This window comes from Strigops habroptila, chromosome 11 (genome assembly GCF_004027225.2).
Source record: "Strigops habroptila isolate Jane chromosome 11, bStrHab1.2.pri, whole genome shotgun sequence".
NCBI lineage: Eukaryota > Metazoa > Chordata > Aves > Psittaciformes > Psittacidae > Strigops > Strigops habroptila.
Window position 1 is genome coordinate 8,237,834 of NC_046360.1, and position 17,552 is coordinate 8,255,385.

A 17,552-nucleotide genomic window follows, 5' to 3' on the forward strand; every position below is an offset into this window, starting at 1 on the left:
ACTAGATGATCTCCAGAGGTCCCTTCCAACCCTAACAATTCTATGGTAACAGTAATTTGGCTGATTGCTATCAGAATTGAGCAGGAATTATTCTCACCATTGCAAACACAACACTAGTGTCTAAGCCTCCGACTTTACTGCAGGAGCAGTTTATGTCTGCTTGTTTCCACTTTCAAGAATATAGTTGCTATGATGGCAGATATCCTATTACTGAATCAGGAACTAGTGTAAGTAGTTAACAAGTGATGCACATAACTGAAGCATTGCCAAACACACTAAAACTATTACAGAGAAAAATACTAGCCCACTCTTTAGCTACTTAATTTACAATTTTAACTGAATATTTATAATTAAAATCAATAGTAAATTGGCTTCAGCTAGAGCTGAGATACTTGAACCACTGCCATAGCCAGGATAAATTCAGTTAGACTGCAACATGTTGCTAAGAACTGTGAGAAGTCTGAAAACAACTCAACCCCCTTCAAGAAGTTACTGAATTTAACTGAAAAAGAAGTATATGTTACACATTTTAACTTTTAAAACCAGCATGATACACAGTGGAGAGTGAGCTCCTAATCGAGTACCTCAGAGCAGCCTGTGCCCTGTTGACCTCATACAATCACAAAATAAATCTCTCGAAAACACCCACTGTTTTCAATACCTACAAACTGAAACATCAGTAGTTTTCAGTGTCTTTGTGTGACTATTTCTTGAGAAACCGGCATCAAAGGGTCATTGTATGTTAAAACGATTACTTTATCAAACTCTTTCATGAGGGAAGTTCCAACTACCCGCTACCAGCACAAGAACAAAATGCCATCGCACAACCATAAGGAAACAAGCGTTGGGTAGCACTTTACCATATTCTAATAGATAGATTTAGGACAAACGTTTCCTGAGGCAAAGATGCTCGGTGCGACATCCTCCTTCACGCCACAGGCTGTGAGGGGAAGGCGCCACCGCCGCCGGGGCTGTTTCGCAGCACACATAATCCCCCCAGGAGCCCGTTAGCCCCCAGCCAGGCCACGCCGTGGGCTCAGGCTCCCCATTCATAACACAGAGAGGCGACCCCAGTGTGTTCCGGAGCCGGCCCCCACCGCTCCCGCCCGAGGTGACCCCGCCATGGCCGTCCGGCCCCGCGCCCCCTCAGAGCGAGCAGCCGCACTCACCCAGCGCACGCCGCGGACACCAGCACATCCCCACCGCTTCCGGGAGGGGTTCAAAACAACGCCCGCCCCTATTGGCTCCGGGCGCCCCGCCCCGCCCACCCTCTGGCACTCTATTGGGGGGCGGATCTCCCGCCTCTCCTCCCGAAGCTGCTATTGGTTGTCCTCACACAGGTGCCCGGTGAGCGCCGCCCTCTCCGTTTCCCCCGCTGGCCGCGGCGGGGCGGGGCGCCATGAGGGGCTGTGTCTTCCCGCTGCCCGCCCGGCGCTGAGGCGTTGCCGCCACGGCGGGAGTGACCTGGTCGTGCCGTGTTACCGGGTGCTAGAGGCACGGCACCTTCGACATATCCGTGCCCGTTACGGTGGACTGGATAAGACCCTGGTATTGGATAGTACATGGGCTGCACCTTGGCTGCCTCAGCCTGTTTCCAGTGTATTTTGTTTCAAGGTATGAAATAATAACATCGAAGGCCTGGGCTGAGCTTCAAAGGGCTCGTACCTCTGAGGGCTGATACACCTGGGACTGGGTTGTTGACAGTGAGTTCGGGTGTAGCTACTTACCTATTTCTAGAAGCAGGTCACTGTGTGGGATGTGTGTTACCTTCAGGAGAGGCTCCGCTTCCGGAAAGGCCAAAGTCACTGAGCCCTGAGCTTGCAATGGCATGAATTCAGGCCAGGACAGCTTTCCTGAGGATTGAGGAAAACACAAGTGACAAAGTCAAATTTGCTTTCAGTTATTAAGCACAGCATGGTCAGAATTATATATTCAGTAATTGTACTTAGATCTGCAGATGTAGGCTGGGATTGGATCTGTGCCACCTTTTTGTCCTTTCATGGTGAAATACTAACTTACCTGTGGGTTTTCAAAACAAGATTTCAAACTTTATTTCTGATTTTTTTCACAGGTGGCAATAGAGGATTTCAGTGGAGCCTGTGAATTAGAAATGTTTAAAGGTGAAGCCTATAAGGGAAGACCAGAAAATCTTTGATTGCTCTTCTAGGTTCTAACACTGATAAACTCAGTACAGACAAGATACAAAACACTAAAGAAAAGAACTCCCAGGTGTAAATGAGCTTGTAATGTGGCTTGTGAGGCAAAACTTTTCACCCTGGATGAACAAAACCTGTATCAGTTGTTAGCTTTATAACTGGCCTGGCATCTGACATTGAGCAACTTCATCTCAATACTTTCTTTCTCCACCATCAACAATGGGATGATAGCATTGACCTTCACAAGGTCTTCTGAGATCTACTGATGAAAATTGCTGGGTGAGTGTATTATCATCATTCTTTGTACTATTACCTTTGAAACACAATAATAGATTGTTATTACTCACATATATCAACCTTGATACGTATAAACCTAAAATATGTTTATGTTTTCAGTTACAGAGTTATTTAAAACAGTAACAAGCAATAGGATGACAGCAAATGGCAATAAGTTGTGCCAGGAGAGGTTTATATTGGATGTAAGGAAAAAATTATTCGTCAAAAGGGTTGTCAACCATTGGAACAGGCTGCCCAGGGAAGTGGCAGATGTCATCCCTGGAGGTATTAAAAAGATGTGTACATGTGGCACTTAGGGACATGGTTTAGTGGTGGACTTGGCAGTGCTGGGTTAACAGCTGGACTTGATGAAGTCTTTTCCAACCTAAGTGATTCTATGAACATATAAGTAAGTAGACAAAATTATACAAATTTTTAAATCCTCATTACATTAAAATAGGTAAATTGCATGCACATTAATGTTCTTTGGTGTCACTCTGTTTCTCAAAGTATAGACTCATCACTGTGACCAAAGATTATTTAGCTTCTATGCTTGATACCCATTAAAAATCTGCAGATGATAGGTCTGCATACCTTCAGGAGGAGCTACATTCATGGGAAGAAGAAAAGGAAAACTGTCCACAGGCTTAAAGTTTAACTGTTAGTTTTTACTGGTTGGTTGGGATTTTTTTGGTGGTTTTTTTTGTTTGGTTGGTTGGTTGATTTGTTGTTTTTGTTTTTAAATTTTTAATATATCTGGGAAATTACAATAGTTTCAGAATAATTTAAAACTGTTTTTTAGGAGGCTTCACAAAACCAGCCTGCTGCAAGGATTTGTGAATACTGCATTTGGTAGCTATTCAGACTCTGCTATTTCTTGTGTCTACTTTTGTTCTGCCTAAAACAGCTCACTTATTGTTGTCCTTTCAGACCCTGTCCTAGGGGATCTCTGTATAGCTCCCATTGTTTGTCAAACTCTAATAGGCTGATCCCAAGTAGGCAGTGATTCTGTACCCACTTCTAGTGCCTTTAATGAAGAGAGTGGTACTGCCTGCCAGTGCAGAACATCTGTTGGAGAAAACAAGCAGAAGTTTAGTGAAAAGCTTGTAGAATTGTCTTGAGTTAGTTTCAAAACCAAAAATAGTCCTGTTACTTACTTAAAACCTTTGTTCTGTATTTTAAGTGCTGGGGAATGCATGTTGTTTGGAATGCATAAACCACACCTTAACTGAATTAATTATCTTTTCCCTGAGAGCTCTCAAAAAGTGGTTGCTGAAGAGGAGAGAGACACCAGTGCACACTAGAGATCAGATCTTGCTCTGATCCTATCTCTGTCACTAGTCTAGATGATGTAAAATCTTTATTAGTAAAATCTGCAGCTTAGTAGATGAGTGGACAATTCACATGGCTAATTAGTTACAGCAGCATTTGATGTGCCCAATTAAATTGCCCTGGTCGAAGAAAGAATGGATTTTTAATATCAGAAAATCTGAGCAAATGCATCTGGAAATAAAAACTGCAGGGATGGGGTTAGCTCGGCCAACAGTACTTCTGAAAATACTTTAGCTATTACTATATATAAATGTTTCAACATGACCTCTCAGGGCAATACCGTGCTAAACGTGACTAATGTAATCCTGTAACGTATAAAATGCAGAATAGATGGGGGAGAGAGGGAAGTGGTGCTGCCTTTGTCCACAGCACTGGTGACAGTGGAGCACTGCACCACTTCTGGCACCCACGGTTTGGGAGGAGTGGAAAAACACTGGAAATATTTTCAAGGAGGAACATAAGAATAATGAAGGGGATAAATAACTAGATATAAAATAGGGGTGTAGGCAGCTCAGGAGGCTGAGCGGTGACTCCATCACAGCGCACAGACCACCGCAAATGGTGAAAAGGTCAAGTTGGACAAATTCATAGGGCTCAGGTGCCAGCGTTACCTGCTGCACTGCACCTGCCTCAGCACTCGGTTCAGACATCAGCTGGGCCCGGAATCTCCCGGTCTACAGCAGGGAAAAGTACCCACTTTTAGCTTCCCAAGAAGAGAGACCTCCGTCTGTCCTGCATGGCTCCGTGCTGCAGGCCAGTCAGTGCACCCAGCCGGTGAGGTGGCAGCACGGCCCCTGCTGCTCCTGCCGACAGCACAGCGGCAGTGCCTGTCCGGGCGGCCCCGACCCCGCTCTCGCACCGGGAGCGCTTCTCCCCGGGCTGCGGCGGCTCCTCCGCCTGCTCTCGCCCTTCGCTGCCCGCCGCTCCGCGCGGACGGGCAGTCCGGCCGGCCAATGCGGTGCGGAGCGTGCCTGTAATGAACCAATGAGGCTTTGGTTGCTGGGCGCGATCGCAGAGGAACTACCCAATAGGGAAATTCGCGGCGCGGGAGCAGCGCCCCGGGTTGCGTGCGGGCCGCAGACAGGCAGCGCGGGGCAGGGGTCGGCGGCGGGGCCGTGCGCGGGTGGCCGGCTGCGTGCGCCTGCGGCCGCGCGGCCTGTAGTGAGGGCGCGGGGCGCGCCGTGGTGCGCTCGCTCCCGCCGGGCCTTGTCCCTCAGGTGTGAATATTGAGGAATGATAACGCCCCGCGTAAAAAAAAGAGTTGGAAAGACGGTACCAACACGGTCCGGTCGGGAAACGCGTTGCCCTCTGCCGGCGGGCCGGGCTTGAGGGACACTCCAACGAACAGTAATTCCGGGAGGGCGCGCGTGGTTCCGCGTTGCACTTGGACCTTTATGTAGAGCGGCCTTTAGGGCCGCCGTGGGGACTGCGCTCCCCCGGGGGCACCGAGCGGCCAGGCCGGGTGCGGGGCGGGACCCGGTAGGAGCGGGTCCGCGTGCTTTGGAGAGAGGAGAGATTCTCCTGCGTGCGCTAAAAGCGCAGCCGGAGATCGCAGTATAGAAGGTAAATGTGAGAAAAGGGTTAATGATTGCTCCCTCCTCCCCTCTCGGCTGGATAAAGATGGTCTTGGATACCCTTTGTAAATAGGAATGTGGAGGTGGGAGGGGAAAATCAGTCCGACTCGGTCTACTACGTTGCTTCGCTGGGTAGGGAGGCGGTGAAGAGAGGCTGATACCACCCGGGCGCTCTCCCAGGAGGAGGCGCGGAGGGACGGACGCGCCTTTCGCGGGAGCCGGGCACCCGCCGGGCTGTGCCGGAGCAGGGGGGAGTGAGCGGCGGGCGGCGAACTCCGCGGCGGGGCTCCTACTGCCGGGAACGGGAGGCGAGAGAGGAGGACAAGGGGCTGCCGTTGATGTGCTGCCCAGCGGCTGCCGAGTGTTTTATTGAAGAGTTGGTGTGGGGGGTCCCCCCCTCCTTTTTCTGGTGCACCCGCCTCCTTGAAGCCGGCAGAAGCAAGGAAAATAAGCTGAGGACAGAGAAATAAGAGAAGACGGAGGAGATGGTGAGCAGATCATTGGGTTGGGAGGAATGAATGAGGTTGCCGGGCTATTTTCTGTGAGAGGTTCCTGCAGGGTGTAGTACGTTCGGGATGATTTTGCATCACGATTGCAGACTAGCCGCCTTTGTCTGCTAAAGGCTGCTGGTTAAGGTTTAACAGCGTTCATCAGTTTATTGTGAGCTGCGCAACGAGGAGTTGATGTATACGAATCGCTAAAACTGCATGCGCAGCCACACACACAAGTAACCCCTAAACAAACCAACATTGTGTTAATCCTGCAATATGATGGGCAGCTCTTGTCATGGAGGGAAGTCTTTGCTCAGGTTATTTGTGGCATGCATAGGAGATGAGTCTCTGTGTCAAAGACCAGACAGAACTAACCTATTTGTTCACAAACGTGAAATCTATTACAGACTTAAAAGCCGAAGTTAGGTTCTATTTTTCATTATTATTTTCATTTTCCCTGTAGTATTTGTGGATACGATTCAAGCCTAATGTTTGCAAAACTTGATCAACTCTTGAAAATGTTCACTTCTAGAATGCAAATAGTAAAGACTGTCCTTTCCCTTTCTGTCTCTCTCTTTTTTTTTTTAATGTAGGCACTTGTTTGTGTGTGTGGAAGGGGGAATTCTTACTACATGTACTTTGCTTTTCACAGTGTACTGTGGTGCCTTAGCTAGGTCACAACACAAAGTGTGATTCTTTACATGTTAAAATAAGCAATTTTTTTTAATATCAAGTGAAGACTTGTTTTTATACTAATAATATCTTAAACATTAGGTACAAGTTTGTGGGGAAAAAACCCTGCTGTTCTGTATTAATGGGAATGCTTTATGGTAAAAATCATTATTCTAAATGACATAATATTGACATTGGTTGTATCTTGCTGAGGATGAAGTGCTGCAGTCTGTATTAAGTACATCAGCCCTTCAAGGTTCCATGAACTTAAACATATTTTGTCTACAAAATCGTGTAGGACTGCATGGTGCAGTAGTAAAAATTGGAATTTTAGTGGCTTTAGGAGTGTTGTAAGGCACTGCAAAAGAAAAATTGCATCTTCATATTAACTCTGCTGTGAGAAAAAGATTGGTTATAATAAAGCAACGCAGGATATAGATGGTGACTAAAGTAACTGGAAGGTCTCTATAGTTTGGAGTTTGTACAGAAAAAAAATAAGTTGTGAACTATGCTGTGGTCTTCATCATGCGAGATATTTAGATGGATGGCTGTTAAATTTATTTTAAGCAACATCTCTGTAAATGCTTGTCTGAAATATTTAAATTATATGCTTCATTAGGCAAATGGGTTTATCATCCCATTGCTTGGCTAACGGAATCTATCAGGAGGGCAAGGTTTAGAAGAACAGTACAGTTTGACTGCATAGTTAAGCCTCATGTATTGTTCAGAGATGCATGGAATGTATTTTATTTGACATTGGTGATCTTTATGGAGTTGACTTTGCTGAATTTTATTTTTATGCCATAGTTGCCATCAACATAAACAACTGAATTCCAATAAATGTAACAATAAATTTAATGTACTATTTAGGTAAAATAGATGAAAAATAGTTCCCTTTGATTTTTCATCTATTCATCCAGAATCTTTGTATTAGATTTCAGTCTCAGCAGCTCTTTAATATTGGAAGAACTGGTAAGAGTTACAAATAGAGGGAGATTCCCATTATATTGAGTTAAGACAATGCACTAGACATGGCAAAATTCCTGCCTTTTGCTTATACTTTAAATTTGATACAAACTGCAGTTATCCTGAAGACCATCTGCATGCATGTTACAGTTATATAAAACTAAGCTTCTGTATTTGATTTTATGTAATGCAACACATTATTTCTGCAGTGCTTTTGGTGGATCTTGGTTAGTGTCAAAATTGATAGGCTGTGAGAAATCTTGTGCTACCAGGTTTCTAATTTGTTGCTCTTAATATTTTATTGTGTGAGTATAAATCATTGACACAAACATTGTAAACAAATGCTGTAGCAGCTAAGTGTGAGATTACATTTAGCTTATGTCTTTACAGTTCAACTGGGGTATGACAGTATCTTGTCTAGTGTGAGTGCATTGGTTCCTAATAGCCATAATGGTAATCTTCAAAGCAGAAAGGTTAAGTCCATTTGTTTTACTTTATTGCCTGTCCCTACAGAAGAAGGGGGAGGAAAAATGGTCAACCCTAGGATTATACCGATATGGATAGGGAGAGCATTTATCAGATGTGTTGCATGCAGTACCTTGTTCAGACTTCATGTGAGTCACCTGGGAATTAGCACTGAGGTTTCTGTTAAGATTAAAATCCACATATCTTTAGAAAGTGTTCTTTCCATAATGCAAAACATTTAAAGTATACATGTAACTTGGCAAACACATTTTCTTCAGAAAAGAGCATTAGCAATATCATGGGTTTAAGCATTACAATAACAACAAGGAGATTGTGAAGCATTGTCTTAAATTCCAGGTAGGATGTGGTATACATGTGTGCTGAAGGAAGAAGGTTAGGCACCTCAACAGCTGAAAAAAAGTAGCAACTGTCTCACATCATGAAATGGTTTTTATATCCTTTGGCTAACTTGTGTGAACAAAGCCAAACCTGAAAAACTGTGGTGCAAGTCTTTTGTTTGTCCTTTTTGCTCCTACGCTTGCATTTCACAGGCAGTCCAGAACAAGCTGTAAAGCTGCTTCTGGTTCTATATGCTGAGGTTCTGGAGGTCTAGATCTTCTGCATTAGCTTAGGTCACATTCATTTTAAATGGCATGTAAGACACATAACTAATTCTAGTGAATCTGGTTCTTTTTCTGTGCCTGCTCTTCTGCAACACTGTAAGAAAAGGCAGCTTAATTTAGTAATATCCAGTCATGTCAAAGGCTGGCAGTCAACCCTCTAGCAGTCACATTTCCAAGAAGTAGCATTTTTGGTGTGTAAATGGCTAATCATTTAATAGTAAGTGGACAGCATCTATTATTCATCATTAGTTTATACACACTACATCAAACAATATAATTTTAGAATCCTGATGAGGCTAATTGATTACCTGTTTGTTGCAGGATAGTTTGACATTTCATTCCACTGAAATACATACCTTTCTTGGAACATCTTGGGGATAAAAAGTGTACAAGAGACCCAGGAGAAATGGATCTATGGGTAGCATTTTAAAATATTTTAATCTCTTGTAGAGAATACTTCAATTTAGTTAATGAAGCTCATATCTAGTCACTACAAAGAACATGACTGAAGAGATTCATAGCTGTCATTACTGGGAGCATACCACTACTGAAACAAATGGCCTCTCTCTGAAAATAATGAATGTTAACTAAGCAAGGCACCATTATAATGACTGGCTTTATTGATATTTATTTTTAACTGATTACTATATCAAATTTTGCGAAGGTGTTTATACCCTCATATTTTCCTATGCAGTTATATTTTTGTTGTCTAATCTAGATAAAATCGATGGGAATGTCACTGGTTCAAGTAAGAGCCATCTGAAGTTGCTTCAGAGAGGTTGGCTGCAATGAAGTCAAGGGATCAGCTTAATCATATCTTTCAAAATCAGGCCAACAGAGGAATTAACCTAGAAAACCAAAATCAGTGGGTACTTCTGTATGTATCTAAAAATGTGTTTTCTCAAGAGTGGACTTTTTGTACAAGATAGAAAATGTTTACTAGCAGTAGTACACTGAGGAAAGAACCTGTGAGCTTGGGTATGTGCAGTTCTGCATCTCTCCAAATACTTCTTTGTGAAGGATCTCTTGGTCTGATTCTGCAAGTCTTAATCTTGTGTCATCAGCTGGTACTAATTACCATGAGACAAGTTGAGTGATTTTGAATATAGAACATATTTGGAAAGAGCAGAATTGTAATATTTAGTTGACAGATTTGAGGCTGAGTAGTCCAAGAAAGTAATTTTCATCCAGCACTTGCCTAATGGTGATAACTTCTGATGGCAATGTTACCAGGTACTAAGATCCCTTAAGAGCTCATGGGTAGGATTGTGCTTCTCTGCTTCACTCTCCAGTTTATATTGCCCTGGGAAGACCTTTTTGTTTCTGAACTATGTGCAGTATGCTTTATCTCTACAGATCTGATAGACAATTCAGGATCTTTGCTCCATAAGGTCCTTGACTGCAGTGTCAAAATTTTCTGTGCATACTTCAGCTGATGTTGTTTATAACAATGTTTTTCCTGCATCATTTTGTTTCGAAAGCTGCAAAAGGGTTTCCATGAGCTCCTGTGCAGATACATGCCAGCGCACCACTGATCTATTAGCTTATGGTTTGCAGGTCAGGCAGAAATTGAGATTTTGCTATCTAAGTAGTATCATGTCTTTGCTGCTTCAGTGCTTACATGACATCTCAAGTTGGCTGAAGATTAACAGGATGCTGTCAAGGTATCTTTCACAATTTCATTTTTATTATTTATTTTGTTTGCTTTATTATTGCCATCATAAGCCATCAGAAGCTTGAAGTCTAGTGCCTTGCCAACAGGCCTTTGTCCTCCAGAACAGTTAGTGTTTAGCTGCTTATGGTTTATTTAGGAGTTGTGAAGCGTTTACTGTCTTCTGAAACACATTACTGAAGAGTTACAGCTTAAACATTGCAAGCGAGAGGGAAGAAGTGAGTAAATCAGTTTGGGGCCAGTGCTGGCATTGTGGTGTTATGGTAAACTAAAAATATTTCTTCTTTTCCTTATTTCTTTCAGAATTTAATAATTTGTGAATATGAAATTAGGCATCAGTGCTTCCTTCACACAGTCATCCATGGCAGTGGACTTTCCAGGGGATTGATATCAAGATCTGCAATCTTAGTTGGGTATATTTTGAATTCTTACCAGTGCAGTGGTATTGACTGAGGTGCTATGCAGTAGCTTCATTTCAGGTACTGGTCAGGAAAAGATACCTTTACAGGATCTTACAGGATCTCAGCTTTATTTCTGCTATCATAAAAGCAAAGATCATGGGGTTTTTGTACTGAAAAATGCTACCTTAACTTGTTGCTGTAAGAAAAGCTTTTCTTTGTTGCAATGTAAAGTTAGTGAAACTAGAGCTACTGTTTCCAGTAATTTAATTGCCTGTTCATCTGCTCTGGCAGTGTAATTTCTGCCCATGAGTTGGAAGCATATCTGCGCAATTCCTCCATGGGACCTTCTCATTACAGTAAACATTATCTATTTAATTTACATTATGTGGTGATAAAAATTTAAGTAACTGCTATTCAGAACAGTGACAGACGCAATCGCATGGGCTTTTACTGGCTTATTCCTATGGCTAAGAAACTGTATTGCAATGTTTAATTCATCAACAGTATTTGCATCTACTGGATTCACAGCTTGGTGAGAGCTGAATGTATATAATGATACTGGGTAGACTGATTTTTGCAGGTTTTAAATGAAAAAGTAATAATCTTTTTGACAGTATGCAGAGTAGGAAAGATTGCAGAGGTTCCCCAGAGAAAAGCGAATTGTGGGGTGACTTCAAATGTGGTTCATAAAGCATGGGCTATCTTGGGGAAGGAGAACTTGAGATGTGACACTTAAGTTGGGGTACCTGCAATAACTTCAGGCATGTCGATGAGATGCCTTAGTTAGAAAGGCCAGCCACTTCTGGCTGCAAATAAAAGCAATGAATAGAGCCTGACTTCCCTGGAGGTTGATTCGGTCTATGAGTTTGAATCAAGTGGTTTAACTGGCACTTGGAAGGAGCCTCTCTTCTCTCTCTGCTGAGTAGCAAATATGGATAGCGTATGGAGACTAGCTTCTGAAATTACACAGGTATGTCAGGTGCTGGGAGTGAGACAGCATGAATATCATTCTTTCTATGTATACATGAAAACTGAACTTTCACCTGGTGGGTGTTTTAGTTGCTCATTGAGTTGAATATTTTGTAGATGACTGTTCATGCCCCTCACCTATGAGGTTAATTGTACAAGGCTGAAGGGGAAAAAAAGAATTTTGGTCATTTTTGTGCAGTTGTCAGAACTTTGAAAGAATTCTGTTCACAGCTGGTTGAGTTTCTTGTGATGTGTATTGACATAGCATCACTCATAGCAGTCTAGTAGAATCCATAAGCTTGCTATTGCAAGAGTTTCTGTTTTGCTGTTCCTGGGAAAGAGAGGGAAGACTTAGACAAGACTGCATATGGAGGGAAAGGTGGGCATGAACATGACTTATGGTGTCAAGGAGAATCTCTCTAGTATCATCAGGAGAATCATAGGAAATACAGGTGAAGTGTCTCGCAAAATTAAAATGGTATGGTTTTGGTTTTGGGTTTTTTTGGGGGTTTTTTTGGGGGGGGGGTTTGTTTTTTTTTTTGTTTTTTTTTTTTTTTTAAGCAGTGCTTCTCTAGAATGTGTACAGAACACTAAGTATTGGTGTAGACATTTTATGCAATATTCTCCTCTTTGATATATAATCCTAACATTCTGTTAATCTTCTACAGCGGGTTAAAATGGCATCTTCCAGCAATCTGAGATTGCTGGAAGTAGAAGGTCTTTTGTCTCTTGGGTCTGGATCTGTTTCTCTGTTTTGATAGGCCAGTGACAGTGAGTGTTCTGCTGTGCATCTACTCTAAAGTATTTAAAAGGAAAATGCTTATATATGCTAACACTAATAGTGTTTCATACAATTGCAGTAATAACGTTATACTTTTCAATACTTCACAGATCTTTGGCTTATGGTTAGTATTCTGCTGTTGTACATTGCTGGCAAGTTTTGATTTAGAAATGAACTCTATTTAAAAAAATGAAATAATTTCACATTTCTTCTGCAGTTCTTAATCTGATGCAAGGACTCTTCAGTCATGTTGATCAGTAAGATGACAATAACCATCCATAAAACTTTAATTCAGTTTTGCATAACAGTAAGTATATCCTAATAATGGTCCCAAGGTATTGAAAGCATAGTTTTATTGTATGCAGTAGCTATAAATTTAAGTGTTTTCCAGTATGTTTGAGACATATATTCTTCTGCTGAATAAATACCACATTTGACTCTATTTTATCAATGTAATGTCAAGTGAAGTCTCAAACATGAATCCTAACTTAAACTGGCAGTGTTCTGCTGCTTTGTACCACAGGCTGGGTCATGCCATGCTGGTATAACTTCTCCATGTATTTTTAGACTGGTTCTTCTTTAATTCAGTGTGACAATACAAGTAGTGAGTTATTGACAGCAGCTAAAGTGAAACCATTATGACTGTAATCAATAACACACCTGCAGAGAATAACAACTACTACCAGGGACATATTTTGTATTGATTCAGAAATTTATGCTGTCTCTACTACACCTAGTCTGCTACTTCCATAATTTATGTCATAAAATTTCTACTTTAGAGAAGCTGTTACTAAGTTAAATACCAAGAAATGATGACATATCAAGATGTAAATTGCATATTGAAGATTTTACTACAAGCAGAAATAGCACTTGCTAAATTCCTGTGGGTTCTGATTCAGGACCAAGGCACTTCCTTACTGCAGGCTGATAGATAATAGAAGTAAAATACCATGTTCACTCTCTTCAAGCAGTGTTTTGGAGGTGGAAGGTAAGATGCTGTTTTTAATGTGATGTGGTGATTGAATTGTATAATCCGTAAGTTTGAAACCTTGATGGACTTTGTCAGAAACAATAACCCTTGCTCCAGTTCTGTCCTTAAACTGGAATGAAACTTTCTCTTCATACGATACATCTCCTTATGGGTACCTTCCAACTTTTCTATGATTTTATAATCTTTCTGTGCCTCTCTCTAATAGAGGATAACAAAATAATATAACAAATAATCTTGGTGTATGAAACTTCAAATTCAGTTGTTCATGCAGATTCATGTATACTTTATTAATTCTTATTTGAATGGCAATGGAAAACTCAAATGTGCAAGTATTGCCTGCCCTGGCTTCCTAGAATATGGAGTCTTCTATTTTTGGTGATGTTACCACCTTTATAGTCAAGTGTACCTACAATTTGTCAATAGGAGTAATCTCGGTGTATTCTTCCGGTTATTTGATAAAATCTAGTTCTTTGTTAACTTCTAGATCTGATTTGTTTCCTGTTTTCTGTTTAGTGGCATTATATGAAAACTCTGCTGTAGGAACAATTACAGTACAAAAGGACTTCTTTGTGCTTCACATGTTGAAGGCTCGGTACTAAGAAGTTAAGCATCAGGTCTGTTTAGTTATTTTAAAAATGCATTTGCAAATCGATTTGAGTCTTTAGATTACCAAACTAAGAGGAGCTTTTAGCATAAATCTTGGCTTTTTTGATGTCAAAATATAAATGTGTATTTATATACATTTGGTAGACTTGAGGTCATGGAACACAAGACTTGAGGACAGGAAACACAAGAATTCTGTGGCCTTTTTCTCCATGCTTGTTTGAAACTGCACACAGTTTTGAAGGCATTTAGTACGTTCCCAAACCTGAGTAAAGAAAAGCTCAGAGGTACTTAACAACTGTGAACAACTTCAAAATCAAAGTTTCCATTTATACTATTGTAAACTGTGTAATTAAGTGCAATTTCCAGTTGAGGTTGTATAATTCAGAGAATATTGAACATCCACGCTTGCCTCAGGCTGTCTAGTGGACTATATTGCCCACAATTAAACAGATGAGCGCACAAATAAGGATAGGCATCCTTCCAAACAGTTCTAGCTATATTTAGCAAATTCTTCTCATTTCCCTGTCTGTAGGAGGGTAGTGATGTTGGTAACCTGAACATTAGCCAATAGAGCTGTGAGTTTCCTATGCCCTGTCCTACAAGATGTTTCTCTTTCCCATATTATTTTGAACTTGTATTGTCTCTCTTTCTTTTTATGTCCCAAGAGAGAAATTTGCTTCACATTCTCCATCTGAATCTAGAAATAAGAAGCCAGTTCTCTGTGCCCCAAAGGAATAGGAAGAACTTGAAAATTTCGCAAGTTAAATGTTCTGAAATTTATGAAAGGTAAAACCAAGGCAGGGGTAATACAGAGAAATCTCCTTTTGATGGAAACTAAAGGTATAGATTCTGGGTTTTTTTCTGCCTTTTTTTATTTATCAATATTTGAAGTACTACAGTGCCTCCTGCTGAAATGTTATAAGCTTTCTATCTAGCATTACCTTCAGACAATACTGAATTCACAGTTTTCTTAATTGATATTTGCATGTTTTTCCCCTTCATAAACTTCTGTATTATCCAAATACAAAATATGTGTTGAAGTTGATGCTGTAGCTGGCAGGCTTGAAAGATGCAGCCAATTCACAGTATAACCTGCATCATTTTCCTAAATAAATGACTAATTTAAGAAAACATAAATAACAACTTCATCTCATACTTGCTACATGGAGGTGCTGTCTTTCAGTGAGGAGACCTTGTAACTGTTAGACTTGGAAGTTAACTGGTGTGAATTTTTTTCCCCCTGCCATTTTTTCTGTTTTTTAGTTGGGAAAGAGGAATATTCCAAACTGCCCTGTACCTGAATCCAGAACAAATCTATCACTCTATTCCCTTTCTTATACTTAAAGTGGAAAAAATACTATTTCCTTTTCTTTCAAATACAAAGTTGTATAGATACCATAAGGTCCATCTGCATTCCTACAGCCAAGTGCCTGGCTTTGGTGTTTTAGGGGAAATTATGTCTGAGAGGATATCCTCTAAACTGCCAGTGTGTTACATTATTCCTTAGTCATCACAGAAACAGCTGTAGAGTAAGCAAATGCTTTCACATTGGAACTTCCACTGGAGTTTAGCTGCGTGGGCTTTGCTTGGAGTGTGGACAGCTCTGCTGTTCTTCTGCCTTTTAAGCATCTTCTACATAGTGTCAGCTTCCCAAGAACTGACCATCCTGATGGTGAAAACTTCCTCCATTCCTCAGTTCATCTATTTATTTAAGTTTAGCCAGTTCATATTGGTTTGGTTACCTTCTTTCAGGCTTTATTTTGCTGGGCTAAATAATCCAAATGCTTATTCTCTGCTCAGAAAATAGGCAGTTCATTCCCAGGTAGTTTCAGTAGTTCATATTTATGCTGATTCAGTCTCTCTCTAACATGCATCTCTGGAATATCATACTGAATTCCAGATGTAGTTCTTCTGTTGTCACATACACTGGTATTGGCAATTCCCTCCTCCTGCTGAAAATAGCTCATTCTTAGATCTAAGTGTTACGTTGTCATTTCTCACATACAGCTCTCCCGGTTCTTATGTAGTTGACTAATACTTTCTTTTTTTCCTTCTCTCCCGAAGAAATCCAGGATAGGTCTACAGTTTCTAAGCTTACTTGAAAATGTATACATATTACAAAAGAAAACTCTTTGGTTCTCAGATATAACGTAATATAGTGGGGTTTGTTGCTTTTTCCATCAGACTTGATGAATAGGCTTGTATAAAGAACCAGGCACTAGACATGAAACAATATCCTAGATAAATAGCTAGTATCCCAACTACCACTCAACTAAAATGACTGTGCTCTATCTGAGAGGCAGTATACTGCTCTGTCCTTTTATCAGTACTGTGATATTTCTCTTGTAGCGTGTTCAGGTTTAGAGAGAATTCTTGTAACACTAACAATTTTGGGACACTGTCTAGAAAAGGAGAGATATGTGTGAATGGAGAGACTATACAGGGAGTGGTAGAGGATGCTGACATAATAGCCAGGGGACAGGGAGATTGAGGTTGTTTTCTCCGTCGGGAGGTGGTCATTAGTGGGACTGAGAGAACTACAATAATTGGCAATAGCCATTTTAAGCATAAATGAGATTGTGCTGCCTTTTATTGGATTTATCTTCTGTGCTACAGACTTACTACCTGTGCAGTAGTGAATAAATACTGCTGTATTTTGAAAGTGCTGTTTTACTGTATTAAAATTGGCTACTGATCCTGGTGGTGAAAGAACTTGATGGGTGCCGAATGCAGATGTGTCTGTTGCAGTAATGCAGTTGGGAAAAGGAGGCTGTGAGCTAGAGATGTGTTTGTGATTGTGCTATGTGGTTCCACCAATGATGCAGAAAGCAAGGCCTGTGAGAGAAGCCTTTTAGCCCTAGAGAGGCCTAAAAAAAAAAATTAATGTAGTTTGTCATGGTACCACAAAAGAATGGAAAGACTAGTAAGGATTAGAGGAAAAACCAGAACTATTTCATGTGAAAATGGGTTGAAGTCTAGGGGAAAGCAGCTGCTCTCACAGAAAGAGTGATATTTTTTAATTTAATGTCCTGATCTTCAGAGAGTTTCTGACTTCATAAGGATAAGTGATGTAGAGTTCTCGGAAGCTTTACTGTCTGCATAGTAGCTCAATTAAGAGAACTAGAATTCCAGGTAGTGTCTGATTTAACTGCCCTTTCTACTGTCTGTATTGTTAAGTATATCTGCATGTGCCCATGAGACGGCTATGCAGAGCATATAATTATTTTGTTTACCATTTTGAGATTGATGTGAGTGGAATCAATACCAGTTACTTTGGTTTTCATTACTGAAGGCATCTGAAATGTTGACCAATCTTATCTTACTTGTGTCAAACAGATCACAGAGCCCTTATATACACATCATTTGACCTTCTAGGACATTCTTCAAAGAGCTGGCAGGCTTAGCATCTCACTTTTTTCTCACTTGAAGAAATTAAATCTAATTAGGAGGATCTTACTAATACAATGTAGATACAGATTAAAGGTGCACACAGCGTGTGGAGAGTCCAGAATGAAAATAGCTATAATGAAGACGGGGAGGGGGGGAGGGGGATGGATGGACACATGACACACACCCT

The 17,552-nt window shown here is 41.1% G+C and overlaps 2 protein-coding genes across 17 annotated transcripts in view; one reads left to right on the forward strand and one right to left on the reverse strand.

Moving 5' to 3' along the window:
* The window catches only part of TANGO2 (transport and golgi organization 2 homolog), a 41,865-nt gene extending 37,211 nt beyond the window's left edge, over positions 1–4,654 (reverse strand). Inside the window, exons 1-2 of one of the 2 annotated variants that reach the window (XM_030500646.1) lie at positions 4,376–4,654; positions 1,728–1,853 (exon numbers count right to left, since the gene is read on the reverse strand). The gene's annotated coding sequence lies outside the window, so the exon portion shown is untranslated. Of the gene's footprint in view, positions 1–1,169; positions 1,252–1,727; positions 1,854–4,375 lie in introns of those variants that run through there. The other variant, XM_030500645.1, reaches the window with a different exon arrangement.
* Positions 1,428–17,552, forward strand: part of ARVCF (ARVCF delta catenin family member) — a 279,202-nt gene continuing 263,077 nt past the window's right edge. For 5 of the 15 annotated variants that reach the window (XM_030500607.1, XM_030500612.1, XM_030500616.1 and 2 more), the window contains exon 1: positions 5,017–5,826. The gene's annotated coding sequence lies outside the window, so the exon portion shown is untranslated. Of the gene's footprint in view, positions 1,615–2,068; positions 2,436–4,819; positions 5,827–17,552 lie in introns of those variants that run through there. The other 10 variants (XM_030500611.1, XM_032920202.1, XM_030500623.1 and 7 more) reach the window with 8 other exon arrangements.